The sequence below is a fragment of the Camelus dromedarius genome, chromosome 26 (assembly GCF_036321535.1).
Source record: "Camelus dromedarius isolate mCamDro1 chromosome 26, mCamDro1.pat, whole genome shotgun sequence".
In the NCBI taxonomy this organism is placed as follows: domain Eukaryota; kingdom Metazoa; phylum Chordata; class Mammalia; order Artiodactyla; family Camelidae; genus Camelus; species Camelus dromedarius.
Genome location: NC_087461.1, coordinates 316,169 through 343,969, shown reverse-complemented (window position 1 = coordinate 343,969; position 27,801 = coordinate 316,169). Strand labels below are relative to the sequence as shown.

Sequence of the window (27,801 nt, the reverse complement as noted above, 5' to 3'; positions counted from 1 at the left end):
GCGTGCATTTTGAAATGAGATCTCCTGGGAACGGCTGCTGAGTTAGCTTTCCTGGTCCCCGGTGACCGTCGGGGTGCCGTGGGCTGGACAGCTCAGAATGCAGTCGTTGGTTTGGGATGACCCAGGCTTCCTGGCTGTCAATGCAGGAAAAAAAAGCCCTGAGTATCTTAGGCTGGAGTTAGCCAGGGACAGGGGGCTGGTTTGGGTGGGTGAAGGGCAGACGTGGAGGCATCACCGAGCCAGGGTCCAGGCCTCTCCCCTCCAGGGGCTGTGACCTGAGGCAGACACGGGAAGGGGTCTGGTGGGCCCCGTTTCCAGGCCACAGCTCTTGCTGTAAAGTCCACTTTCGTTAGGAGTGTGTGGCATTGTAATTCAGTAGCCGATGCTGTGGTTGCTCTGAGTACCTGCTGTTACGTTCCTCTTCGAATGATCCTGAGTTGGAAACAGTGGCATTTATTAAAAGAAGCAGAAATCAAAGCTGTCGAGGTGGATGCTGACGCAGCTGTTTGCTGATCTGGCTCTGCCAAGAACATAGCCCCATGGGACCATTCGGTGCCTTGATTTCCTCCAAGTCGGTTCCCGGGCCAGACGGTGCCGGCCTCTCCTGGTCTGGTGGGCATGTGACTCCAATGCCAGGATGAGAGACTGCTCACACAGGTTACACCACAGTGTTGTGTCTGTCGAGCTGGTGCTATGTGGGTGTGGAAGCTGAGGTTGAGCGTTGTTTTTAATCTTCTCCGTGAGGGAGAGGTGTGCACCTTCTGCAGGAGTGGCGTGCGCAGACCTCACGCAAGTCACAGGACAAGCAGGCGGTCCCTAGCTGGCTGGTCTGGGGGCCTTGCCCGGAGAGTTTAGTAAGGAGGCCATGGGCCTCCCTACTGATGCATTTTCCCTTCGTGGCCTCTTTCACTTGAGGCAAAATGTGCAGACGTGGGCTATCTGGGGGGTGGATGGCATCCTTTACAGGAGTCATTTCATAACTTTACTTGGTGGGAAAGCTAAGGTTTCTTTCTGGCTGTTCAGCCGGCCCCATGCTGGGATGTGTCCTGTCTGGGGACAGTTTTCAGGAACTGAGTGCCCATTCCTGGTGCAGCTTGAGCAGAACCATGGAGGGAGATGTTGAATGGGGTGTTTTCTTGTAATTAGCTCCTGGGAATCCCTAGGCCCTGATGCCGGTCAGTTGGAACCCTGAATGTTTGAGACTTGCCCGTGGGCCCAGTTCTGAGTCCCTGGGTTTGGGTGGGCCCTGAGGTGCCAGTTTCCAGCTCAGAGACGCTGGTGCCTGCCCAGCTGTCCTGGCTCGGCCCACCCCCCCATCCCCCTGGGGACTGGCAGGGAGCAGGTGCACTTCTCCCCACGCACCTGCTCTTTCAAGTTCTCGCAGAACAGAATTAGAAATCTCTTGTGAGCTCTTCACTCATTTGTTGGAAATTTTGCATCCATTTCCTGTAGAAAGTGGGAGCAGTGTTCTTGCCCAGATGAGAGAGCCACCACTATGCTGTTGACCCTCCAGAGCCCCGTCCTTTGACCCCAATGCACAGGTGTGGTGTGTTGCATTTTAGGCAAGACTAGGGAAAGCATGTGGCTAAACCCCGTCCCTCCGGCCACCAACTCCAAGTGCACACCTGCTGAGAGCACAGTCCTTTAAAATTCCAAATTTAAGTTTGAAACCAGCATGGAAGCATTTCCTTCAGTAACTAAACCATGTACCTCGTGAAAGCGGCCCTTTTTGACTTTGCAGAGCAGATACCTGGCTCCCTGGAGCACTAGCATCTCTTCTGTTTCTGGAAGTTCCTGGAAGTTGCCCCTGTGTTCCAAGCAGTGAGCAGGCATGTGAGTCATAATCCTTTGTGCTGAGGATGGGCGGGGGTCTCTCGGTGGGGCCACTGGTGTGGGTGAGGAGGAGTGAGGCTGGTCGTGTGGGCGGATCCGGGCTGTTTGAAGTCACTTTAGCCTCTGGACGTAATATCAGAAACAGTAAACCGACCTGATGGGCGTTTGCTGAGAATGGAGGGGCTGGAGGGGCCGGGCCCTACAGTAGGAGGCGGGGTTCGTCCCTGCCCTCAGGCACCTTGCTTGTGTTCCTTTTACTGAATAGAAAGCATAGAATGTATTCTTGTCGAGAATAAGTGACATTAAAGGAAGTGCTCAGCTCTTCTGCTGCTGAATCCGAAGAGGCTCTGTGGAGGGGACGTGTTAGGGACTGTGGTGGGGGGGCTCTGGGGCCCCTTTGGGAAAGGCTGTGCTGGGCCAGTGAGGGGACAGACCGTTCTGCCTGACACGTGGCAGGCAGAAAGCCGGGGATTCTGGCCAAGGGCTTAGAAAGCAGGCGGAACCGACTGAGCTGACGTCTGTCGGTCCGGGGCCCAGTGCCCCTCCCCCTGCATGCCCCCCCGCCCCGTTTGCTGTTTGTGTTCTGTTTGGGGAGTGTGAGTGGGAACTTGTGGGCCCTGGTCCCCTCTGGGAGTGCCCGGGCAGCTGTAGGGACAAGCCTGTGGGCTTCTGTCTTTCCCTCGGGCACTGGCTGCAGCTGAGCCAGCAGCAGCCCAGGTGGAAACAGCACAGGGCTTTGTGTCACACCCAAACCTGCAGCTGGATTTTTACTCCCTTTTAAATGCTTTCGAGCCCGGCTAAACTGTGGGATTATCAGGTAAGGTTTTGGTAGTGGAGAGGTGGTGGATGTCATCTTCTGATGAGTCAAGGGACGGAGGGTATCGTGTTCAATACGCTCACTCTTAGACGACACCAAGTCATCTCAGAGAAAGGGAAACTGTTTTGGGGGGAAAAACGATCCTCCTATTTCAAAGATGAAAGTACAACTTACGCTGTTTCTGAATTCAGCATCAGGTGGTATGAAGCAATTCTGAAAAGCTGCTGTGGGGTGCTTAGTTCCCTGGGGTAACGGCTTTGGTGCAGTGTACCTCGGGCCTCGGGACTGCTGGCCAGACTGGAAGTGACCTTAAAGAGCCTGGGCCCCTTCTCCCTCTGGGCATTTTGCAGAAGAAGAGCTCCTGACGGCTGAGGGAGCAGCCTTCCACCCATTTCTTCCTGATTCCACCACCAGAAGAGGTTACCATCTTGTGAATTCTGGAGTTTGCTTTTGAAAAGTTCGTATAATGAGACAAAAGCTCAAGTGCTTGAATAGAAACCTGAAGTTGGGGGAGGCTGTTAAATTTGTTCTAATCATTATTTGTCTTTTGATATTTTTAGCTGCTCTATGTTCAATTTAGAGCAGTGAGTCAGAACAGCTGGACGTGTCCTTACCGTTTCCTCTTGTGACGCAACATCGCTTTGTTGATGTGACTCTGAGAGCAAAGCCCGGTGATAGGGGAGTTAGGCCCGTGACACAAGCGTTGGTCTTCTGTCGTGAATGTGCTGGGGTTGTTAGGGGAATGCGACTGTGTGTGTGTCTGGGTCTGCGTGCATGCCTGTGGGTGTGGGTGTGTGTGTGTGCGTGTGCCCCCACATTTTCTCTGTTACACCACGTAGCTCTGGAGATACACTGGGCCCTCAGTACTTAAAGGTTGGCTGATTTTTTTTAAGTCATGTTGGTTGACATCCTGTGACTGGTTAATGATTAATGTGGTTGTCATGTGATGTAATATTTGGGTCTTAAATTTGAAAGTTAAGTAGAAAATTAATCACAGACATTCTATAAGTAATTTTTACTTGTCAGCATTTGTGATTGGCAGGATAATGCCCCCCCCCCAGATGTCCACGTCCTGATTCCCAGAACTGGTGAGAATATATCACCTTCCGTGGCAGAGGGGACCTTGCAGATGTGACTGAATTAAGGATCTCAACATGGGGAGGTGATCTGGGTCATGTGGGTGGAGCTGAGTCATCACAAGGGTTCTTACTGGAGGGAGGAGGAGGGTCCACGTCAAAGAAGGGAATGTGCTGGGGGCAGGGGCCGGGTGGTGCTGGGGGCAGGGGTCGGGGTGGTGTGATACCTCCAGGAGCTGGGAAAGAATGAGGGACAGACTCTCCCTGGAGCCTCAGTAGGCAGCCCTGCCTCACCTTCACCCAGGGAGACTTCTAACCTCCAGAACTGCAGGAGGTGAATCTGTGGTGTCAGAAGCCACTAAATTTGTAAACTTGTTACAGCAGCAGGAATAGGAAATTAATATAGCGTTTCTGTTCATTGTCTCTGAGCTTTTAGAAACGACCATGTTGTATCAGCCTTTCAAATGCCTTAAATTATAGTGAGAAGTGGTTTCTAGGAGATGATAGGTATTTATAAACTGTGGTGGAAGAGAAAATTGGACAGAAGTAGTGTGTCTTCTTTGGATCTGTTATTTGGGCCTTTAAGAAAATGACATTACAGTCACATAGTCTGGTCTTGGTAATAATGTATATTGTGTTGGAAACACTCGCTCACATCTGTCTGGGGGATTATTGTGCATTGCTTGTGAGGATGAGGAATTAAGTAACCTCAGAGCCAGAAGAGGCCCCAGATGAGCGCTGATCCGTGTTTGAGGTTTGAGACGCAGAATCCCCCACTTCACTGTTTGGAGCAGTAACACTGCATCCTCTGCTGCATGTTCTTCTTTTGTGATTTATGTGCTTTGTAACAAATAACGTTTGCGTAGATTTCGTACGTTAATTGACATGGCGGAGCTTAGACTGTGAACGTGAAGCATTTCCCAAGCAGACGGGTGTGTAGGGCACCCTGGGGCAGGGTTTTGCTTGCTGTTGCTTCGTTATGTAGGGGGCAGGGCGAGCCCCGGCTGGTTGCTCCTGAGTAAACCGCCCTCACGTCAGCACTGTGAACGCCCGTAGCCTGCCTGGTGGGTTTCGCCACCACCGCTGTCACCGTGGGGTGGGAAGTGGGCTGAGGAAGGCTCCAGAGCACCATCCACACTCCTCCGCCTTCCAGGGAATTCTGCGAGCACCCCGTGGGGAGTCCGGGAAGCCCTGTGGCCCGTTGAGGGGCCGCGACCAGTGGGGTGATGTTTCTGTGGCAGCGTCGGGGCTGTCGTGTGTGTGTGTGTGTGTGTGTGTGTGTGTGTGTGTGTGTGTGTATGTTGCAGAACTGTGGCCGCCTCTGTGTGCTGTGAGGGCAGGTGTGAGGACTCATGGGCGAGGCTCACTCAGAACCCTCCGGGAACTTCAGCAGGAGGCCCGGGACCCAGGGCTGTCGGGATGTGTGCCGCTCCTGCACCCCGAGTCCGCAAGGCAGGATGGCTGAGGGTCCCCCTGCCCCCTTCACTCACCACAGGGGACCCCCTTTCCATGAGAGCTGGATGAGGCCCTGCTGCCCCGGGAACCCAGCACAAGCCCGTCAGGCCCTCCCAGTCCCGTCTGTGCCTCAGGGGAAGTCGTGATGCTCTGCACTGACTGGTGGGAGCAGGTTGTTGGCTCCTCTCCTTCTCCAGGTCCCTGCCCCGGCCGTGCGGCCCCTCCTCAGGGTCCCCCTGGAGCAGGCTGGCCTCGGTGACACCCCTGACCCGTGTCTGACCCACCTCCTTCTGTCCCACCCCCACATGCATCCTTCCCGGCCCTGCTGACTCCTCCCCTCCTCCCCAGAAGCCGACAGGCCTTGGGGTCACAGTGTTCTGTCCCCCGGTGCCAGGAGTGTCCTCTCCCCGCTGCAGTAAGGCTTCCAAATAAAGTCTCTCCTTTCCAAGCTCACATTTGTTTTCCACGTGACATGTGGCTTCAGCAGAGACCAGCCAGAGTGGGCAGGAGGGACTCCTCTGCCCGCTGCGTTCGGACGTGTTTGAGCCCATGGGGAACCCTTGGGTCTGGAAAGCGTATTTCTAGTTTTCCAGCTTCACATGGAAGAGACACGGAGTGGGCCAATCCTCAGCGTTGGTCTGGAACCATAAGCTGTTGTAGTTCTAAAAGCAGTCAGTTCTTAAAATTTAAAAAAAAAGTGGTCATCTCCATGTAAGATTTTTTAAAAATCAAGAGTGTTTCTACTTCTCTCATATGCGTTTTGGCATCTAAAATAGGAATAGTGATTTTTGAAGCATGAGTGTATTTTTAAATTATTATTCTTGAGTGTTGTAAACCTTAATATAGCTTTATTTTTTATTGTTGCCTGATTATCTGGAAATGGACTGAATATTTGGAGTAGTAATAATGATATTAGTTATATTTGTATAGCGTTTGTCTGAGAAACAATCAACTGTTATAATTTAAAATATGTAAGCATAAAGTAGGTGATTGGCTGAAAAAAGCCAGCCTTTTTGTTTTCTTTTCTTTTCAGGCACATGAAGTAAAGCAGACAAAGTGGTAACTTCATTTGGGGCCACATGAGAGGTTGCAGATGCTTCCCACAGAGCCCAGCCTCACATGTTAATCTGAAACGTGCCTGTGTTTTGGTAAAGCTGCTGCCTGAGATGCTGTTTGTCATACAGGAAGGTCACACCTGGGAGACCTTTTAATGAGCCTTGGAGAACCGAAGTTCACAGTCGTTACCCACCTTTGCTGTAGGGAGGGATCCCATCCAGACTCAGTCTGGGGAATCGCTTTCCTGTGTGCCGGTTGGCGTCTGCCCGTCTGCACTGGTTTTTATCCTCCAGGCTTTGCTGAGTAGTCACAAGACCAGGCTGTGTAGCTCAGCCCTTGCAGGTGTGAGTGGCCCCAGGTGCAGAGTGTCTCGGCCCTGAGCCATTGCCGGGCCTCCAGCTGTTTATCTTGTTAGCAGCACTTCTCTGGGGGTGGAAAGAATGGAAGAAGGGAGATTATGACAGAACCTGCCTAAGAAGTAACCTCCCTGCTCCCAGGAGAGTGTCGTCGGAGAAGGAGGAAGAGGATCCAGGAGGAGTCTGTGGTCAGCTGGGGCTCCTGGTGTGGCGGTGCCGTGGCCAGCCGGGGAGGAGGCGTCGCTGGGGTCAGGGGCCTCCCCACTCACAGGGCCCTCCAGGCGTCACAGTCAGCTCAGCTGCTGTAACAAAGCGCCCCACACAGCAGGCGTTCCTCATCGTTCTGGAGGTCAGGGCCCTGGCGTGGCCAGTTCTGGTGAGGGCTCTCCTGGCCCGTGGGTAGCCGCCTGCGTGTGGTGTCCTCACGTGGTGAGGAGGGAGGGACAGACAGACCAAGACAGACAGACTGAAGTCGGCTCTCTGGCATCCTCTTACAACGGCGCTGATCTGATCGTGGGGCTCCACCCTCACGACCTCATTGCTTCCCAGAGGCCCCATCACATGGGTCCGGGGCTTCCACATGTGGTTTTTAGGGGACACAGCATTCAGTCCGCAGCACAGGCACCTCCTCCGGGTGGCTGAGAAGGAAGCCTGGCCTGTGGTCTGCTCCACCTGCCTCAGGTGACCTAGTGTCACGTCAGCTGCTCCTCAGGGTGCAGCACTTCAGGGACAGCAGTTTGGGAACTTTCCCTGTTTTCATGGATGTTGTCCTGTGAGCATTACTCTCTTCCATCATGGCAGGTCTTGGGTAAAGGGGACAGATCTCCTGAGTCCTGGAGAGGAGTGTGTGCTTGGCCATATGAGAGAGGGGAGGGAGAGGAGGCACTGAGAGCCGTGGAGGGGGGCAGTGCCCGACCCCCAGCCCGGCCCATGGAAACACAGCCATGTGGGGCCCAGAGCAGCACAGGCGCATGCTTGTCTCCAACCACTAGCCCACTGTACCTTCTTGATCCTCTGGACACGGGGGCTGGTGCCCTTCACCCGTTGATAGGAGAGAAACCGGCCTCGGGAGGGTAGGCCAAGTGGGACCGGCAGTCCACCAGCCAGCATGGCCATTCAAATGCAAGTTAATGAAAGTTAAATAAAGAGCAAAACTCTGCTTGGGAGCAGCGGCCGTGTGGCCCCGGGGACTGTGCAAGTCTGGGGTGGGGGTGGGGTCACTCGGCACAGTGAGGCTGGAACCCAGGGTCTCAGCTCACATCTGAGCCGGGACACGAGGTGCTCCCGCCTGCTCCTAGCGCCTCTCCACCTCTTGGAACAGCAGTGGCGTCCACCCGGTACTTCCCAGAAGCCCCGTCAGTCTCAGCTGCTGCCTGGCCATCACACATGTCCTGGGAGGTGGACCAGATCCTGCCCACTGTCCCTGTGTAGGACTGTTGTGACAGTGTCTTGGCACCTCCACGTGCTGGGCAGAAGCAAGGTCCCTGAAGACTCCTGACCCTGACTCCTGCCTAAAACCCTTCAGTGTTGAATATTCCTGCCATGCCATCAAATTGTGACAGTCTGCTCATTATTCAGATACTCGAAGTGCAGCTACCTGGAGTGTTGGCTGTGAACCCAACACCCTGGGTCCTCTGAGCTGCATTTACCAAGGACCAAAAGCACTAGGTAGAAGTGACAAGACCAAGCCCTGGGTTTACCAAGACCTTCAGTTCCCAAGTGATGCTGACTGTGGTGATGCCAGAGGGGTGGGTTTCAGGGATTTCTGGCCGCCTGCCCCCACGAGCGCGTTCTCCTCCCTCGGTCAGCCTCAGGCTCCCCACCAGGCACTTGGCTCTGGTCCGTCTCCCCTAGGACTGCCTGCTCTGTGCTGAAACTGCTCCCTCCACCTCTGCCCTCGGAGAATGTTGTTTTCCTAGTCCAGCCCTTCCTCCTGGATGTTGGGGTCAGTGGGGTCTGAGACCAGCAGGTGTAGGTGTTGTGGACACTCGGGTTTGGAAATGGTCTTCAGAGCTGCCAGCCCTGCTCACACACAGAAGGTCTCCAGATTGGCCGCCAGCTTGCTGCTCCTCTTGCCCTCAGGTCACTGCATGTGATGAAATGGCCCCCTCTCAGTTCCGCCTCCCTCCTCTGGTCCTATGTCACCACGGCGGGCTGTGTCTCAAAACACTCCTCTGAGAGCAGGGGTCCGCACCCCTTTGCCTGGGAGTGGGTCACAGGCTGGATCTGCCCGTCCACCGGAGCCCGGGGAGTGCAGGCACACGCGGACCCTCGCAGCGCCCTGAGCGGGGCTTGTACCGCTGCCTCTGCAGTGTTTGGCTTTGGGGCTGACCTGTGTGAGGCAAGTTGGTAGCACTGTCTGTTTACGAGTGTTGTTTTTGCATGAAAAAGATGTTTGATTATGCTTTGAAAATGCCCCTTCTTCTCGTCTTAAAAACCAGACAACCACCATACTCACATCTGAGCCCTAAGAAGAGGCTGGTCTCTGAGAGGAGAACTTGGGCGTGCGTCTCTGCCCAGTTTCTGCAGTGACAGTGAAGTTTTAAGGGTGTGATTAACTGCCACAAACTATGGTTTTACCCCCTAAAGAAAATTCTGGAAGGGGTTAGCGTCCTCATTCACAGTAATGAAAGGTGTTTTCTTCTATCAGAGCCCACGCCTGGATTGTAGAAACAACATCTCCAAGTTGGTAGACTCTTCAGCCTAATTTCTGGGGCGTTACAGGCTGGACGTGTTGGGATTACCGTGCAGACTTTTGTTGGTCAGTGGTGATGAGAAAGAAGCAGAAACCACGGCTCTTCTGAGGGATGTGTTCCCTTGTTTTCTGGTGAACGCGGGGCATTTACTTGGCTTTTTCGCAATGAGGACAAGGAATCTCCAGGTGACCTGCACTGTAGAGCCTTTTCCTCTTGCTGCTGAAACGTGTTCTGCGGGTTCTGAGAGCTCCGGCCAAGGGTCTCTTCATGTTCTCGTGTCTGTTCACACAAACGCTGTTTTACAAAACCCGTGTTGTAGACGCTTGAAGCTGAATACCCCTTTTATTATAAAGCAGATGAACAGTAAGTGTTTTGTGGTAGGGCCTTTAAAAATGATTTTAGCCTTTTCCCTGAAATGAAATAACTAGTTGTTGGGTTAATCGTGTTAAAAGAGAAGAAGGAAGTAGATCCCACCAGATACTCAGTGAAATTTCAGAAATAGTTGAGGCTGAATTCATCTGATCTCCTTTTAGAAGATTACGTTTGCCTTTGGGTATTCAGTGAACAGTCTTTAGGTTAATTTCCAAAGTTTCTTACCATTTATCTTTACGTTTTTAGCTTGCATCTTATGCTTGGAATCTAAATGTGTTGTTTGGAAGTTCATGGCGTTCGTATTTCTTCACTGTTCATGCACACTATGGGAGGTGGGTAGGGAGGAGGTAGGGCATGTAGGTTAGAAGTCTTCATGCTGGACTTTGTGTTTCACGGGCCCGCGGTTGTCAAATGAGGCAGCTGGATCACATGACCTGGAGGTCCCTTCAGCCCTTTCAGGATGGCACTTCTGTGTGGCCCTGGGTGACCTGTTGGTGAGCAGCCATTGGCGGTCAGCTGGTGTGCGGTCCTCCCTCCAGCTCTGAAGAGGGTGATGAGACTGCCTTGACATGGCTTTGTCCCTCTTCTGCCATCCTGGTCTTGCTGTCCTATGGTGTGGGATGTGCCTCTTGAGTCCAGGAGCTGGCCGAGAGACTGGTTTCGAGGATCTCATAGATACTGAGGGGACTCCCTCTCGAATAAGCTGATCCTTCCATGAAGTGCTTTACCTTTTGTTTTTGCCAGGTGTTACGTTCAGACAGGGCGTCTTGGTAAGTCCTTGCCTGTTCTGTGTGCGTGGCTGCTAATTCTAACCGTTTCAGTGAAGCGTCACTTCTGCTGGAATCCCAGAGTCAGGGGAGGTGGCCTTTGTCTGTCCTGCCACAGGGAGAAGTCAGCTTCTGCTCTCTGAACCCAATTCATGACCAGGAGAGGCAGTGGTCTGTGGAGCCTGATTTGGGCTGGCTTGTCCTTCCTTCACGTACTTCATTTCTGGGGTCCTGGTTTCACAAGGCCATGTCACTTTGCTTTATGAAGCAGGGACATGGGATCACGCTTGCCTCTGATGCAGAAACTTTGAAGGCGTTGCAGAGTGCCCATGGGGGAGCCTGCTCTGAGAGAAAGGCAGACATCCCTGGGCTGGTGTTTTGCCAGTGACAGTTTGAGATAAACTGCAAACCCACTAGCCATGCCAAGGATGCCTGCAGCCACTCTCCGCCTGACTGCAGGCACGTTGCTCGGTTTACGTGCTGTCACATTTGGATAGCAGTGAAGATTCTCCCCTGGGTATTCTCACACTTAAGAAAGTGAAACACAAGCCCGTTTGAGTTTGAGGAAGGAGCCTCTGAGACCAGAGCAGGGGGGTCAGGATGTGGGGGTGGGGGCGGTTCCAGGCACAGCAGGGGCTGGGGGCAGGAGGGGACGAGGAACCCAGGTTCCGCTGTGTCCCCATGGTGCCTTGATGGGGTTTGATCGTCATCCAGGGGAAGTGTGTGTCATAATTGTGTGTGTGCTTTGCGGGGTGGCGCTTTGGATCAAGGAAGAGAAAGTCCATATTGTGATGCTCGTTGATTTAAGGCCTGAACCAAAGGCTTTTGCTCAATTTAGGGTCTCTTGGCATCTTGGGAGGCAGGGACCCTGCTCCAGCTGCCCTTGTCGGGGTGAGATGGGAGGCCGCCTGTGGCATCCCTGAGTCAGTGCTGCTCAAACACCACTGTCTTTTTTTCACGTAAGAACAAAACCCTACCCCTGAGCTGATTCACCTGGCAGCCTTGGCCCCTTGTCTGGAAGGACACATGGAGTTTTCCTTGGGGATGACTGGTTGTTAGGTCAGCTTCTTCCAGCCTTGCCATGACTGCGGGTGCAGGGGGGTCCGGGGAGGAGGCCTGCTGTGGCCCGTGGGGTGACGTCAGCTCTCCGGAGCTGCAGGGCGAGGCTGAAGGAGGGGCATCCTTGCCCTGCAGGGCGTGTGTAGGGAAGCAGCAGGGACCCTCAGGGACACTGGGCAGGTGCACACTCAGGCCTCGCTTACAGTTCCTTCCGTGTCTTCATACAGAGAAAGGAGGGAAACGGGTCAGTCAGTCCCTATGGGTGTAAGTTCTGTCCTTGCGACATCCCAGCTGTTGTCAGGGATATTATTTATACTTCTCTAACCTTAGGCTTATTTGGTATAAAAATATGAAGGGACAGAAATAGTTCAAGGGCATTTAAAGACTTACATAATCATCAGTAGGCCTAGTTTTATGATGTCTCCTGTGTCATTTGCAAATCATGGAACAAATTCAATTAAATTTAAAGAATATATTTACTATTATCAGTTTTTGTGGCAAACATTGTTTATTGGTTGATACTTTGTAAGATGGTTCCCATTCCTGTAACTGGTGCCATTTTGTCTCTGTGCGTCCTGGTCATTCGGTGTCTCCTGCTGCAATTCTGCATGTGGCCCAGGAGGGTGTGTCTCAGGGCCCGGGGGAAGCCTTTACCAACTGCTAGTAACGATCGATCGCTCTTGAAGTTTGGATTCTGAGCAAGGGCTGGATGGTTGCAGGTGGTGGCTGTCGGCTTACAAATTATACCAAGAATGGAAAAGCAAAACCAAAAGGCCCTACTGTAGAGCTCAGGGAATTATATTCAATAGCTTGTAATAACCTATAATGAAAGAGAATACATATGTATGTGTTTGTGTATGTATATATATATGTGTGTGTATATATATATATATATACACACAAAAACATATAAATTGAATCACTATGATGTACACTGGAAACTAGCACTGCACTGTAAATCAACTATACTTCAATTTAAAAAAAATGGAAAGGCTCCCGCATCATCGGTGGTAAACTAATTATTTCATTTTTCATGGTGATGTGCATGGAGTCCCTGTTGCAGTGTTGATCTTTACCAGTGAAAGATTCAAATGGACACTTTTTTCAGCTTGAATCATACCATTTGTAGATGGTTTTTGTGGGTCCCTTTGAGGACAGAGCAGGAATTCTGTGACTGAGGCGTAGTTAGCGGGTAATGAAGCAGGGAGAATGGCTGCAGGTCCAGGTGGACCCAGCTTGAGGAGAGGACATTTTCTTCTGGCTGCCCAGGTTCTGCGTGTAAGCTGACCCTCGTCAGATGCCTGCAGATGACCTTGGAAGTGGGCGTGGCCTGAGGGGCAGAGAGCAGGGAGCTCTTGCTGTTTACTGAGCCCCCAGAATAGGACCTGCAAGGGCTGGGGCAACGAAGGCAGCTGCCTTTGCTTCTGGGAACCATGGAGTTTTGGGAGGGGCTGCCGTACAGATGAGGATGAGCAGAAGGAACAGGAAGGCACTGGTTTTACACCACCTCCCCTCCCCTAGGGTCCAGGGGGTGACGAGGAACTCACCCCTGCAGCTGGTCCCTCGGGCACCAGGTTTGCGCTTCCAGCCCTGGGGAGGACGAGCAGTGCTGGCTGAGCTCCGGCCCCTCCTATGACACCCAAAGTTTGCTCCCTTTTTAAGTCCAGTTTCCCAGAGGAGTCAGATTCTTGAGTCACAGGAGTCAGTTTCCTCCCATCTGTCATTCCTTTTGCCTAGTTTATCCACCATATATGGAAAGCCAGGGACATTAATTTGTATTCATACCTGGTGTTTAATTCCAGAAAGAGTTCTCTCTCACCCTGGACTATTTACAAAATTTAACCCTTCATAGATGAGGATGTACCATTATTAGACACAAGGTACAACACATCAAAAAACCATTGGTTTGGGAATCATTTATTTTACCTCCTACGTGAGCAGAGAGGATTTATGGTTAAATAAGGAGATCTCTGAAGTCTTTCCCAGCTCAAAGAATTTTGTGAATTTTGTTAGGCCACTTTAGATGGAAGGAAAAGTTGCATAAAGAACATTCCAGAAATGTTTGGTGCCATGCCATTAATTCATTGGAATGAAAGGAGAATTTTCTGTGGGTCCCTTTTGAAAGGGACAGCACTTTGAATATATACCTTCTGTGTGTGTGTTACCAAACGTGGCTGTCCTGTGGGGTTTTGCACTGTATGGTCAGCATTTCGTTCTGTGCTAGTTTGTGGTGGTGCAGTGAAGAGGATTCAGCAAACTAACATTTTCATCATGTTAGCTGGTGTGTGCTGATGTGTGTATATTTCTGCCTTAAGGTAGGAATGTTCCCCCTCTAATAAACACTTCATCAAGATGACTGCTGCCAGATATTTGATTCTCATTTGTTTTGTTGAGTTTCTAGGTTCCTTCTCCTTCTATTTTTAATTTGATTTCTAGTACTCTGAAGGCAAAGAAATGGAATATAAAACCCATCTAACTCGCAGGGACTGTGTGCCTCATAGACTAGACAGTAGCGTCTTTCTTCTCTGTTTGTTTACAGACTGCAGTGGACCCTTCTCTTCGCTGGTCAGAGTGTGTGTTGTCTTGTTTAACCTAGATCTGAATGAATCAAAGCTGGAACATGTGTTGTTTATGGTGTACCGGATTGAAGGGGGCATATGCCACAAGAGGGAGTTGGCATCCAAGTTCTTCACTGCACCTCTTGGGGGAAAGGAGCTGTGGGGCCTTGAGTCCCCCGAGGGTTGTCCCCAGGAGAGGCTGATCAGTGTGAGAGTTAGTAATTCCAGCCTTTCCAGGGCTGCATAACTGAGCCTGGGTGTCTGCAGGAACCTGTCTGTTGGGTCAGTGTGGCCCACGAGGCACTGTGATATTTAGATGCTTGCTTTGCACCGTGCACTAATGTTATGCTTCCCCCCAACAATTATGTACCCTTTTGCTCTGGCCCCAACATGGGGCCCCCTCGTTAATGGATGCCAGAGCCATCTGGTATGAAGCCTCCATGTGCAGGCCCTGGGCCACCAGTCTCGTCCTAAGCTTAGCCCATCTCACTGTGGTCATAGCATCATTCTCATGATCTGCCACTTAGAGTGTCTGCTTTTCCAGCAGATTAGATCCTTGTGTGGGGTCTCCCTGCTGGAAACTAGCCCTAGTTTTTCACCTGTTTGTGCTGCACCTTGAAGGCACTTACTATCTAGTCAGTGTTGATCCAACCATCTTAACCTGAGGATGCATTTGTGTTATAAGTTTAATTAAAGTATATTCAGTAGTTCTTTATGAATGTCGTTCTGTTGTTAAATTGTTGGAGTTTTTATGGAGAAATTGTGTCACACTGATAGCCTTTGGAAGCTATTTTGAAAAGAATTGCTTTCCCCTTAGACGTGTTCAAGTTTTATATGTTTACTTGCCTGGGAGCCGTTAAAGCATTGATCTGTCTTGGGGCTGCGCTGCCTCATACCTTCCTTACAAGAAGAATAACATCATACAGAGTATCACTGGCTTGTTCTTGCTTCCAGACAGATTTTTTTCCACAAAGAAACATTTACTAAAGTAAGTAGTAAGTTATAATTTGCTCAGGATCAACATAGGTCAATAGACAGAAGAGTCCATAAATAGAAGCACATAAAGATGGCCGTTGACTTTTGACAAGGCACAAAAGTGGTTCAGTGAAAAACGGACAGTCTTTTCAACAGATGGTGATGGAAGCATCGAGCATCCAGATGAGTAAAACAGAAACACACCTTATACAAAAGTTAACTCAATGGATCATAGCTCTAAATGTAAAACTCTGAAACTTTCAGAAACTCTTGACCTGAGGTTAGACAAAGAGTTCTTAGACATGATATTATGATTCATAAAAAAAAAAAAATAAGTGGAGTTCATCAAAATGAAAAAACTGCTCTGCAAAAGATACTGTTAAGGAAAATGCAGACACAAACTACACATGGGGAGAAAATATTTACAAATCACATATTCTACAAAGGACTTATATCCAGAATATATAAAGGACTCCCCAAATTCAATACTAAGAAAACAAACAATTTAAGTGGAGGAAGACCTGAACAGATGCTTCATTGCAAAGGATATAAGGTTGGCAAATAAGTATGACACGATATATCAGTGTGACTAGTCCTACTGAGATGCAGATTACAACCATGATGAGATGCCCTACTCAAGTGGTGTAAGGTAACAGTGACAACGCCAAGTGCTGGGGAGGGTGGGGGCCACCGGAACACTTGTGCATTGCTGGCGGGTGTGGAATGGTGCAGCCACTCTGGAAATCAGCTTGGCAGTTTCTTAGAAAAGAAGACATGCCCTTAACACTTGACCCAGAAGTCCCCAGTCCTGGATACTTACCCTAGAAAAGTGAAAACTGATGACCAACAAAAACCTGTACTTGAATGTTTATAGCAGCTCTATTTACTTTCCCCTAAAAGATGACTAGATAAACCGTGGTACATCGATACCACGGAATACTGCTCAGCAGTAAAAACAAGCAAGTTATTGATGCACATGGCAGCCTGGATGACCCCCCATGGCACCAGGTGAGTAAATGTAGCCAGTCTCAAAACAATGCTTTCTGTATAGTGCCACCACGTGATGCTCTGGGGAAAGACAAAACCATAGGAATGGAGAACAGATCAGTGGCTGCCTCTGGCAGTCATCGTTCTACTCTCTATTTCTATGAGGTTTGCCTTTTTAAACTCCACATCTAAGTGAGACTATCCAGTATTTGTCTTTCTCTGTTGGCTTATTTCACTTAGCATAAGTGAAAGTTCCATCTATGTTGTTGCAAAAGACAGGATATCCTTCTTTGCTATGACTAAGTAACATTTCATTGTGTATATACACCACATCTTCTGTATCTGTTCAGCTGTCAGTGAACATTTAGGTTGTTTCCATGTCTCACTGATTGTAAATAATGCAGTAATGAACATGGGGGTACAGATACCTCTTTGAGAAAGTGATTTCATTTTTTTCAGTTAAATACCTAGAAGTGGAATTTCTGGATCATATGGTAGTTGTATTTTTAGCTTTTTCAAGGAATCTTCATAGTGGCTCCACCAATTTACATTCCCACCAACAGTGCATAAGGGTTCTCTTTTCTCCACATCCTTGTCAACACTTTTTTTTTTTTTTTTTTTTTTACTGATAGGCATCTAACAAGTGTGAGGTGATGTCTCATTGTGGGTTTAATTTGCATTTCCCTGATGATTAGTGATGTTGAGCAACTTTTCATGTATTTGTTGGCCATCTGTATGTCTTTTTAGGAAAATGTCTGTTCAAGTCCTTTGCCCAACTTTTAGTTGGATTATTTATTTATTTTTGCTATTGAGTTGTATGAGTTCCTTACATATTTTGGATGTTAGCCCCTTACCAGATAGATGGTTTGCAAATGTCTTCTCCCATTCCATAGGTTACCTTTTCATTTTGCTGACTGCTCCCTTTGCTGTGCAGAAGCTTTTTATTTGATACAGTCCTGTTTGTTTGTTTTTGCTTTTGTTGCTTGTGCTTTCGGTGTCTTATCCAAAAATTTGTTGCCAAGACCAACATCAAGGAACTTTTCCCCTGTGTTTTCTTCTAAGCATTTTATAGTTGCAGGTCTTACATTTAAGTCTTTTATCTGAGTTCATTTTTGTGAGTGGGGCAAGATGGGGTCTAGTTTCATTTTTATGTGTGTAGATTTCCAGCTTTCACAGCACCATTTGTTGAAGAGACTATCTTTTCCCCATTGAGTGTTCTTGGCTGCTTTGTCAAATATTAGTTGATGCCTTGGTATATTTCTGGGCTCTCAGTTCTGTTCCATTTGTCAATCGTCTGACTTTATGCCAAAAAACATACTGTTTTGATTACTAGAAGTTTGTAATATAGCTTCAAATTAGGAAGCAGGATGCTTCCAGCTTTGTTCTTCCTTCTCAGGATTACTTTGGCTATTTGGGGTCTTCTGTGGTTTTGTGAGATTATTTTTTCAACATCTATGGAAAGTGCATTAGAATTTTGATAGTAATTGCATTAAATAGACGACTTTGGGTAGTATGAACATTTTACCAATATTACTTCTGATCCATTAACATGAAATATCTGTCCATTTATTTGTCTTCAGTTTAATCAGGGTTCTATAATGTTCACAAAACATATTTCTGACTTGACATAAAATGGAATTGGATTTCATAATGATTTTATTTTATTTTTTTTTCTGGAGTCTTAGTAGATTGGGAAGACAGCATAATAAAAGCTAATTTTAAAACACAAACTAAAAAAAATCATTCTAAACAGGAACAGCAGAATTCCAGGAAAATTTACCCTAAATTACTTTCTGAAAAAATTGATTTCCTTAGTATAACTTTGTGTTGAATTTTATTCTTATGTTTTGATGTGTTGAATTGAAAGAAAAGCCAAAAACAAATAGTGGGACTGTGAACTGGGCAGTCTAGGGGCATGCAGCTGGCCTGATGCTCTGGAGTGTGATGCAAACACAGCTTTGTAGCTGGGAGGGGCTCTTGTCAGTGATGTGGGTGGGGGCCTCAGCCTTGGGCTGCGTGTGAGCCTGTGGCTTTGGAGGGACTGGTAGGCACTGGTCTTTTTTTTTTATGAGAAGGCTTCTGACCAGCAGCTTGAGGGTATTAACGACAGACACACCTGTCTGCTCAAGATTGTCAGTGCCTTGGCCTCCTCCTTTGCAGTGGCCAGGACTTGGGGTCATGAAACCTGTGTGTCTGGATCTGCCTCCTGGGGGACCTTACCTGTAGGGCAGTTTCTGTATGTAGGATCTTTCCTGAGGGGGTCTAGGCATAGATTTCTCTGAGAAGAGGGTCTAGGAGCCTGAGCTCAGGCAACCCATTCCCCCAACCCTGAATTTAGTTCTAGTTCCTGTGATGTTTTCACTCAAGCCCCCATCCTCACCCCAAAGCAGCATTAGGCAAGCTTGTTGGAAATGCAGTTCCTCAGGTCTTGCTCTTGACCCATGAAGACAGAATCTTCATTTGACAAGATCATTGGTGAGTCACCTGCACGGTGAGGTTTGAGCAGCACTAATTTCCCTGACTTAATGTGTGTAATTTAAATCCTGGACATGCAGCCCTAGCCCTTAGTCCGTCATCATCTTGCATGGCTAGGGTTGGAGACTGGAGGGGTCACGTGGAGAAGGCTTGATGACAGGGGTTCTCCTGAGAAGTTGGAGAGTCACAGACCAAGTCCTTTGCACATGACTACTCAACAGTGTTTGTTGTTTAAATACCTCAAAGGTGGGTAAGAGCAGTGATCTTTATAGAAGGGTAAGTCTTTTGTTTGTTTTTTGGTAAATCCTTGATGTGGATTTTGTGTACTTAATCACATGGCTGGCACCCTTACTGTGCATTCCCTGGTGAGTTCCACGCTGACAGCATTTTATCCCCCGTTACTCCAGGAGGGAGGTACTGTCATCATCCACATTGTACTAGTGAGGAAATTAGAGTTGAGAGAGTTTAAGGTCACTTGTCTCAAGTTAGCAGGGAGGCAGATCTGGGCAGTCTGGCTTTAGAATTCATGATCTTAACGATCCTCCAGCCCCCGGGGGTGTGGATTTTTTCTGCTTCAAGGCAGTGTTTTATGGTTTGTGAAACGGGACCAAAGGCTTACTTTTAGTGTATGGGACCTTATTATTATTTTGAGACCTACACGTTCCTGGGAACTGGAGTGGCTGGAATGTGGAACCAAGCTAAATACAAGTTTTCTGTGGATTTGTGTGCATTTTGTATTTCGTCAGGGCTCCTGAAAATTCATGTTTCACAGCAGAAATTTTACTTGTGAAAATTTGTTTACTAAATATTATGTAAACAGAAACTGATCTTGGGGGTTCTTGTTCCAAATTTTTTTTAGAACCACACAAGTATATGAGTTGCAAACATTAACCCATAGCCTGGCCAGTTCAGCACAAGTGGATGAGTTTGTGATGAGCAGTTGAGATCATGTAGGTGTTGGAAGTTTGCCTGGATACAGATGACCACAGAACATACTTCACTAGAGAGCTAGTCTGTCCTGAGCCTCTCTCATGTGGTTGGGTTCTTCAAGTGGCTGGGGCATGACCCTGAGCAGATCACTGTAGTGCTGGTCACACTGGCAGCTTCCAGTACAGGCTTTCAGAGCTCTGGCTGTGCAGGTTCTGGGTAAAGAGTTCGCCATTTTGGACATGACTTACTTTCATAGGTGTAATACATTCTTGCACTCTACTCTCATGCCAGTTTAGATGAATTTGGAAGAAAGTTCACAGTTGTAACAATACAGTACTGTACTTGACCCCTATCTTTAACCTTTGTGGAAATTTACCTCTGTGCATTCGTTTTCTTTACTTGTTAAAAGAAGTGCAATACAATTGAATTCTTTTCTCTCCTAGAGACATTTTGAGAATTAATTAGGTAGAAACTTAGAAAAAAATTGAAGAAAGACCCCACATAGGTTTGGGGTGCTGTGCTGGACCTTGGGCCTATTTTACTCTTGTAGCTGTAGTAGAAACACTAGCCTTTCTCAAGTGGTAGGGCCATTTCTATCGTGGTATCAATGTTTTGTTTTGTTTTGCTTCTTATTTCATAACCCTTCTTTGAGGGTATTGTCTCCCTGGGGCTTTCTGGGTCTCTTAAAGAGCTTTGTTTCCTGGTTGAGCAAGTTGTTTTCCCCTTCATGTGGCAGTTAGGAATGTTTAATGCAAAGCCAAGAAACAAGAGCCCTTCTCCCCTACATTTTTGTATGGCGATTAGTGTACTTAGGTGTAGATCAAGTGCTCTCTAAGGGCCACAGGTGTTATCACTGGCCTTGCATTTACTATTTGTAATTACCCCTCAGGTTTGAATGGCATTCTTCTAGTTGTGCCTTGGAGAGTCATTGTGTAAGCCCAGAGGAAGTTAGGGTGTTGCTGGTTTAGAAGTATCTAGTTTACTCAGTCTTCGTGCATCCCTGTGGACTGCACCTGATGTTCACTGCCTCTGCTTTAACCTATGATCAGAATTTTAGGGTGTGCATCACCTTATGCTGAATCTCTGGTCTGTGGAGCTAGTAAGGCTGTGATTCTTGGTTTTATAGAATTATGCACTCAAGGATTATTGAAAATAAAAGTGCCTGAAAGACTTTGGGATGCTGAACCTGATCTATGTTTGGTTCTTCAGGATCATTTCTAAGGTGACAGGTTACCTGTCATTTTCTGCATATGTGCTATATTTAGTTCTGTCTACATGTAGATTGGCAATTTCTAGGTTGGTCTTGTCAGTCTTTGCCCAAATTCTGTTTTTGTCTGAAGCCATAAGAATTTTTATTCTCATCCTTTCCCTTTCAGGCTATTTTCTCAGTCTATTTGGGCTGCTATTACACCACCACAAACGGGGGGTGTAACAGGTTGGTTTCTCAGGGTTCTGGAGGCTGGAAGTCCAGGTTCAAGGCACCAGCAAATTCTCTGTTTGAGCAGGACCCACTTCCTGGTTCACAGATGGCATTTCTGCGTCTTGATACATGGAGGGAGCTCTGTGGGGGTCTCTTTTTATCAGGGCACTAATCCCTCAGGGGGCTCCACCCACATAACTGCATCATCTCCCAAGGCCCTACCATCTAATACCTAGTACCTTAGAAGTTAGGATTCAACATCTGAATCTGGGGGACACAGACATTCAGTCCTCAACATCCATACTGCCTGAGGCCTTTCCTCATGTGAGCTGGACTCCACAGGCCTGATTGCCTGCAGCTGACCACCCACCTCGCACGTGTTCCCAATACCCTCCCCGCCTACGCCTCCCTCACACGTTCCCACTATTCCCAGCAAGCCCCTGCCTCGCAGGTGCATTTGTCTGGAGCATGCCCTCTGGGCCCCATGTGCACCGCCCCTCCCCCCGCCCCGCTGAGCATGCGCCCTGGGCCTCACGTGCACCGCCCCTCCCCCCGCCCCGCTGAGCATGCGCCCTGGGCCTCACGTGCACCGCCCCGCCCCGCCCCCCGCCCCGCTGAGCATGCGCTCTAGGACTCACGTGCACTGCCCTACCCCCTACCCCCGCCCCACGGAGCGTGCGCTCTGGCCGCTGCCGGATGAACTGGCGGGATTGCTTCCTCCGGGTTTGCAGCCCCGCGGGGTTACTGTGAGAGAAAGTAGGGTCTTAACCACCGTGAGAGGACGTGTGACGAGCCTTCCGGTCTCTCCGGAGGTGAAAGAACAAGGCCCGCGCACTAGAGCCCCGCGTGGGGAGGCCCGCCGCTTTGCTCAGGGCGGTGGGCGTTTGCGGGACCACGTCCGTCAGCTGGGGTTCGCGCGCCCAGCCTCTGGCCCGGGAGGGACGAGGCGGGCTGAGGGCTGCAGACCCAGTGGCCCCTGAGGAGATCCATCGGCAGTTCCCTCACCAGGGCTGCTTCGGCGCGCGTGGGCCGGCATCTGCCCTCCGGCATGAGGGTGCCTGAGAGTCGGCGTCGTCTGGGCCTTCGTCCCGGTGAGCACGCACGCGGCTTCCCGCCTGCCGCCTCTGCCTCCGCCGTGTGTGGGGCTCGGGGGTGGAGAGTGTGGGGTGTGAGGGGGAGCAGGTGTGGGGGGCTCAGAGTGTGGGGTAGCGGGGCTCTGGGGCTCCGGGTGTGTGTGTGTGGGGGGAGGGCCATGTGGGGGGTGTGGGATGTGAGGGGGAGCAGGTGTGTGTGGGGGCTCGGAGTGCGAGGGGCACAGGGCTCTGGGGCTCAGGGTGTGTGGGGGCACGCGGTGTAGGGGAGTGCAAGTGTGCGGGGTTCTCGGGGTGCTCTGGTACGTCGTGGGGTGTGCGGGGCATGGGGCTGCTGGCCGCAGGCCACAGGCCACACAAGGGCCCCTGCTCCGTCCCTTGCGGAAATGAGCCGGCAGCTTCTGGGCAAGGAAGCACTGAGTTTGGACCTGCCCTTCCCCTTGAACTTGAAGCCATTATTTGAGCTGGGTAATCACAGAACTAGCCTTTTGTGCTGCACACTCCTCTCCCACCAGAGGCTGCATGGCTTTTAAATGTTTAGGATGTAACTATTCGTCTTCAACTTAAAGTGTATTAATTAAATTTTAATGTTTAAGTTGTGGGCTGTGTGTTACGGCCTTTGTTTGATACCTCTTTCTCAATTGATTTTTCTTGTCCCCACAAGAGAGGGGGCTCTTTAAGGGAGACAGCTAGATGTAGTCCCCATTCTGAGAATTTAAAGTGAAATTCGGAAAGTACTTTGTGCACGTAGTGAAGTAGTCTTGCCTGTGAGCATAAGGGCTGTGTGACTCCTGAGCAGAAAAGGAGCCCAGCTCTTGGAGGGATAGATGATCAATGCCGTTTCTGCTTCCCTTTTGCCAAGAAGCTGGATCGGGTTTCAGGGGATTACAGATGGGTTAGCCTTTGGTTCCTCTGTTTGCCTCTTGCCCTGTGTTTAGTGCCGTGTGTTCCTGTCTCTGATTCTAGGGTGGCCAGGATGGTTGTCACTGGCCTTGTGTTCCCAGACTTGCAGACTCATGTGGTGTGGGCGGAAAGTGTCTAGCAGGCCCTCTGACCTGGTCTGTCATGAACTGATTCAGCGGAAGTAAGCCCGGGACCCTTTCTTGTCATGGCTCTGAAGCTCATGGAGCTTGGAGACTGGATCCTGATACCTTCATGCAAGTACACACGTACACCTACTGCTTTTAAATGGAAGGTAAACAGAATTAACGAATTAAGAATAGAAAACATTAAGTGGATGAAACTTTTTCTCACTTTGTTGGTGTTTTGCTTTCTCCTCAGTAAATCGTCATCAGGGGCATCAGGTCTCCCTGCTCTGTTAGGTGGGGATGGTCTTGGTGGAGAGTGAAAGGTTTGCACAGAGCTGAGAACTGCAGACAAGTCTCCTTCTCAGGAGTCCTTGAAGTGTGCCCCTGCCTTCAGCACTGTGTTAACACCATACAGGTGTAAAGTAGGAATTGTCGCCACTGTTGGCTGTTGGAGGGCTCACCCCTAAGTTGAAGGGATGCGGGATAGTTTCCAGGTCTTGTTGGGGATGGCGTCACCAGGCCACATTCAGAATTGTTGATTTCTTAGATTTGTGCGACTCAGGTTTTGGTTTAGATGACAGTGTCTCTGACACATGTTAAGGTGCTCAAAGCATTGCAGCACATAATTGTTTGCCTTTGGAGACACGGGTTTACATGCCAGACAGGAAGTAAAGAACATTGTTCTGTATAGCTTTACTACTTCCAGAGGATGGTAATCCTCTCCTTCGTTTTTGTGCTTTTTAAATAGGCTGGAGTAGAGCAAGACACTAGCAGAAAGAGTTCGTGTTTAAAAAAGTATCCCTTTATAACGGTTTAAAAAAGTTAGGGCAAAGTAAATCCTTGTTCATGCTGTGTTCTATTTGGAATTGTTTAGGGTCTCTTAGTGAAGGAAAGTACTGTCATATACCCCTTCCTGATTTGGGCTGGTATTAGAATCAATTAATAAGTAATAACAGTAAGACTTAACTATTTTTTTTCACCCCATAATAAGACATAATGAAAAAGCAGCATAGAGCATCCTTTAAGATCTAATTTATTGCTCAGACTTGGAAAGATGAAATAGGAGCATAGGGTCCAGAGACCTATTCTGCCCATAATACGGACGGAACTCAGGCAAGGAAGTTTCTCTTCTGAGCCTCAGTTTACCCATATGTAAATGGGGATGATGACAATCATGTACTGTTGTGAGGATTAAATGAGATACTGTAGGTAAAGTTCTTGGCCCAGTTTATTTTTTATTTTTTTAAAATCAGTTTTAATTTAGTCACAACTGTGCTTTCACATATCTGTCAAGTTTACCACATATAATGCAGTGAGATGAACATGTTAATGAAATCAGGCTGGCAGCACTTTCTGTAACCCTTCACTCTAGTAAAGAGCTTTGGAATAAATGGGAAAAATTTTATTATTACAATTTAATTATAAATTATATATTTATTCATTTTATTTTCTTGTTTAGACAGTAAACAATCCTTTAGTTGCCACCACAGCTGCCCTTCTGTTACCATCCTAGTAGATGCAGCGTTTTATGATTTAGGAACAGAAAAATCACATTTCACAACTGAAAAATATTTGTTTTAAGGGCTCTGGTGTCTACCTGTATGGAAACAAAAAATAGAGGTGCAAAGAAATAACATATTTCTAAATTCTTATACATTGATTTGAAAAAGCCATCATGGGTATCAAGTTCCAGGAAGACTAGGGGAAAACCTCTCGTTGTCTTAAAATGAGTGTTTGGGGTGTTTCAACAGAAAATATTTCTCTTTGTTTTCTCCCTTATCAGAAGAAGGAGATGGATGACGAATCCAGCAAGCTGTTTTTATTCACAGGGAAAAAGAAATAAAGCACAGAGTTTTCCTTAGATGGTTTGTGTGTGTATGCTTTCAGCCTATAATGTAGCTCATTAAAACAGGCATGTTTTGAGAAATGACTTTATGTTCAAATTACTAGGTAAGAACTTGCAGTTAAATTTTGTCCAGTCTGTAGGGGTACCAGAACTCCCTTCTTTGGTTGTGTTGGAGCCTGCATGACTTGTGGTTATTCCTGAATTAAGGAAATGAGAGGTTCCCAGAGAGTGGGTTTTTGGGTTATGAAGCAGAGCTTAGTTTAGGGCAGTGACTTTCTCAGAAGTGCGTGTGTCATTGTGTTTGTCACTGGTGCACGCGGCAGCCTGTGTTGCTTGTGGATGTGTAGAGACCAGAGAGAAGAAGAAAGGGAAGCTGACCAACGCTTGTCCTGCAGCAGTGGCTGGGGAGCTGGGCAGGAGCCTGCCCCCAACCCCCATCTCCTGGGACTGCTAACTCTGCTGGCAGCTGCTGAGGACAGCAGGCCTCGGGAATGGGTCAGTTAAGGGTTAAGGAGGGGGAGGAGGTGGCACTTTTCTGTTCTGGAGAGGCAGGCTCCTTAATTCATGAGGGTCAGTCCAGGGAGCCCCAACTATGGGAGTGGTGAGACAACAGCCACGACGAGGGACCTCGTACGCTGGTCTGACCTGTTCTGAACTGACCCCAGTCCTTGAGGCAGGCCCCATTGTTCTCCACTGGAAAATAGGTGGAAATAGTTTCATTGAAACCCATTTACCACCCTCTGGCTGCAGCCTCTCTTTCCCGACAAAGCCTGGTGTGTTTACACTGACCACCAACAGGAGGGACTGGGACTGTGGCTCTTCCTTACGGAATGGACTCAGGTTGTGTAGGTTTCAAAGCAGGTGGGTTTGTGAATGTGAAGTGTGCTGGTGCTTAGTACGCTTCCTCCTGAATCACGGCCAGCGTCATTATAGTGATGGGTGCCCTCACCACACGGACAGCTCAGTTTGTGGAAAGCCATGCTCTCCTGGCTCTCCGGGTCCCCTGGGCTAAATGTGTCTGTTAGCGTCTGGTCTGGCTGACTTTGTACTTTGCCATTTCTCTGCTTCCATTCGTTCTTGTGGCTTTTCATAGAATACTAGGATGAAGTCCACTTTACATTCTTCATGGAGATAGAACAGTCTGTCTGAAAGTTCTTTATTACATAATGAAAAATAAACTTAGGTGAAATACTTATTTTAAAACCCTCTGTGTGTACAGGGTTTCCCACCCTCACCCCAGGCTTACTTCCACAGTGATAGTTCTCATTCATGTTGGGTCTCTACCAGCAAAACTGCAAAAGAGCAGTTGGTATAACTTTTTTTTTTTTTTTTAAACTAGAGTAAACAAAATGAAGGAACCTGTTGGACTCTTTCGTGAAATCTGATTTGAGCTATATCAGCTTGCTTTCTATGCTATGGTAATAACCTTTTTTTAACTTAAAGTGGTACAAAGCCAGTGGGACAAAATTTTTTTATTTGAACTCCTAGGAAGTGTTTAAAGTAGTTAACCTAATTGTTACTGTTTTGTTTTCACATCAACATACTGCCTCATCAAGTTTATTCTACTAAATTGTTCCTTCTCCTTTTCTGAGTACTGACATAATTGTGAGAAAATTAAGAAGAAGAATCTCCAGAAATATGTATGCAGTTATTTTATCTTTATTTTTTAATAGTTTAAATAAACTGGCTGATAACAGAAGATTCTTCTGTTCCATTGTATCCTTCCTTTTGAACATTTGCAGTGTTCTACCTGTGGTCTTCTCCTGCTGTTGTCTCCTTGTTGCAAAGAAGCAGTCACTTGTACTCAGGTTGGTAGTGTTTTTCTATTCATTGCATCTTGCAGAATACCTCCCAGTAAACTTCCGGCTGAGATCTGCAGTGTTGCAAGTCCCAGTTAAAACTGTCTCCAGGGATGCCTTTGTTTCTTCCTACTGTAGCAGGAGAGCTCTCAGGTGATGAAGATGAACGTTCAGCTCATGGTCATATCTCAGATTATTCCGTACAATTCATTGTTAAGCATATGGAGTCAGTTGTAGTTTAAGGTGATGGCTCTTCTGGCTGGTGCGATTTAGAGAATACTATTTTTTCACTTCTGTTCTTCAAATTAAGAATTCCTTTGTGATTCATTTCAGTATGAATTTAGCTTTATCTCGTAGCTCAGTTTTTCATTAATTTCATAACAATTATATCTGAAAGCAGATTTGGCAAAATATTTTTGAAAGATTGTTTGATTATTCACATTACCTGCTACAAAGTCCAAAGGAACAGTATTCAAGAAGATTGCTGATAATTGCAATATGCTTTTTTTAAAAACTTTTTTTATTGAGTAATAGTCATTTTACAATGTTGTGTCAAATTCCAATGTAGAGCACAATTTTTCAGTTATACATGAACATACATATATTCATTGTAATTTTTTTTTTTGCATGTGAGCTACCACAAGATCTTGTATATATTTCCCTGTGATATACAGTATAATCTTGTTTATCTATTCTACATTTTAAAATCCCAGTCTGTCCCTTCCCACCCCCAGCCCCCTTGGCAGCCACAAGTTTGTATTCTGTGTCTATGAGTCTGTTTTGTATTTATGTTTTTTTTTTCAGATTCCACATATGAGTGATCTCATATGGTATTTTTCTTTCTCTTTCTGGCTCACTTCACTTAGAATGACAATCTCCAGGAACATCCATGTTGCTGCAAATGGCTTTATGTTGTTGGTTTTTGTGGCTGAATAGTATTCCATTGTATAAATATACCACTTCTTCTTTATCCAGTCATCTGTTAATGGACATTTAGGCTGTTTCCATGTCTTGGCTATTGTAAATAGTGCTGCTATGAACATTGGGGTGCAGGTGTCATTTTGAAGTAGGGTTCCTTCTGGATATATGCCCAGGAGTGGGATTCCTGGGTTGTATGGTAACTCTATTCCTAGTCTTTTGTGGAATCTCCATACTGCTTTCCACAGTGGCTTTCCTTGCTTCCCTCTCCCACTCTTAATGATTTA

The 27,801-nt window shown here is 47.9% G+C and overlaps 1 protein-coding gene across 8 annotated transcripts in view; it reads left to right on the top strand.

Moving 5' to 3' along the window:
- Positions 1-27,801, top strand: part of DIP2C (disco interacting protein 2 homolog C) — a 274,349-nt gene that overhangs the window by 80,944 nt on the left and 165,604 nt on the right. Inside the window, exon 1 of one of the 8 annotated variants that reach the window (XM_064479270.1) lies at positions 2,505-2,650. The exons of the other annotated variants lie outside the window; for them this stretch is intronic. The gene's annotated coding sequence lies outside the window, so the exon portion shown is untranslated. Of the gene's footprint in view, positions 1-2,504; positions 2,651-27,801 lie in introns of those variants that run through there. 8 annotated transcript variants of the gene reach the window in all.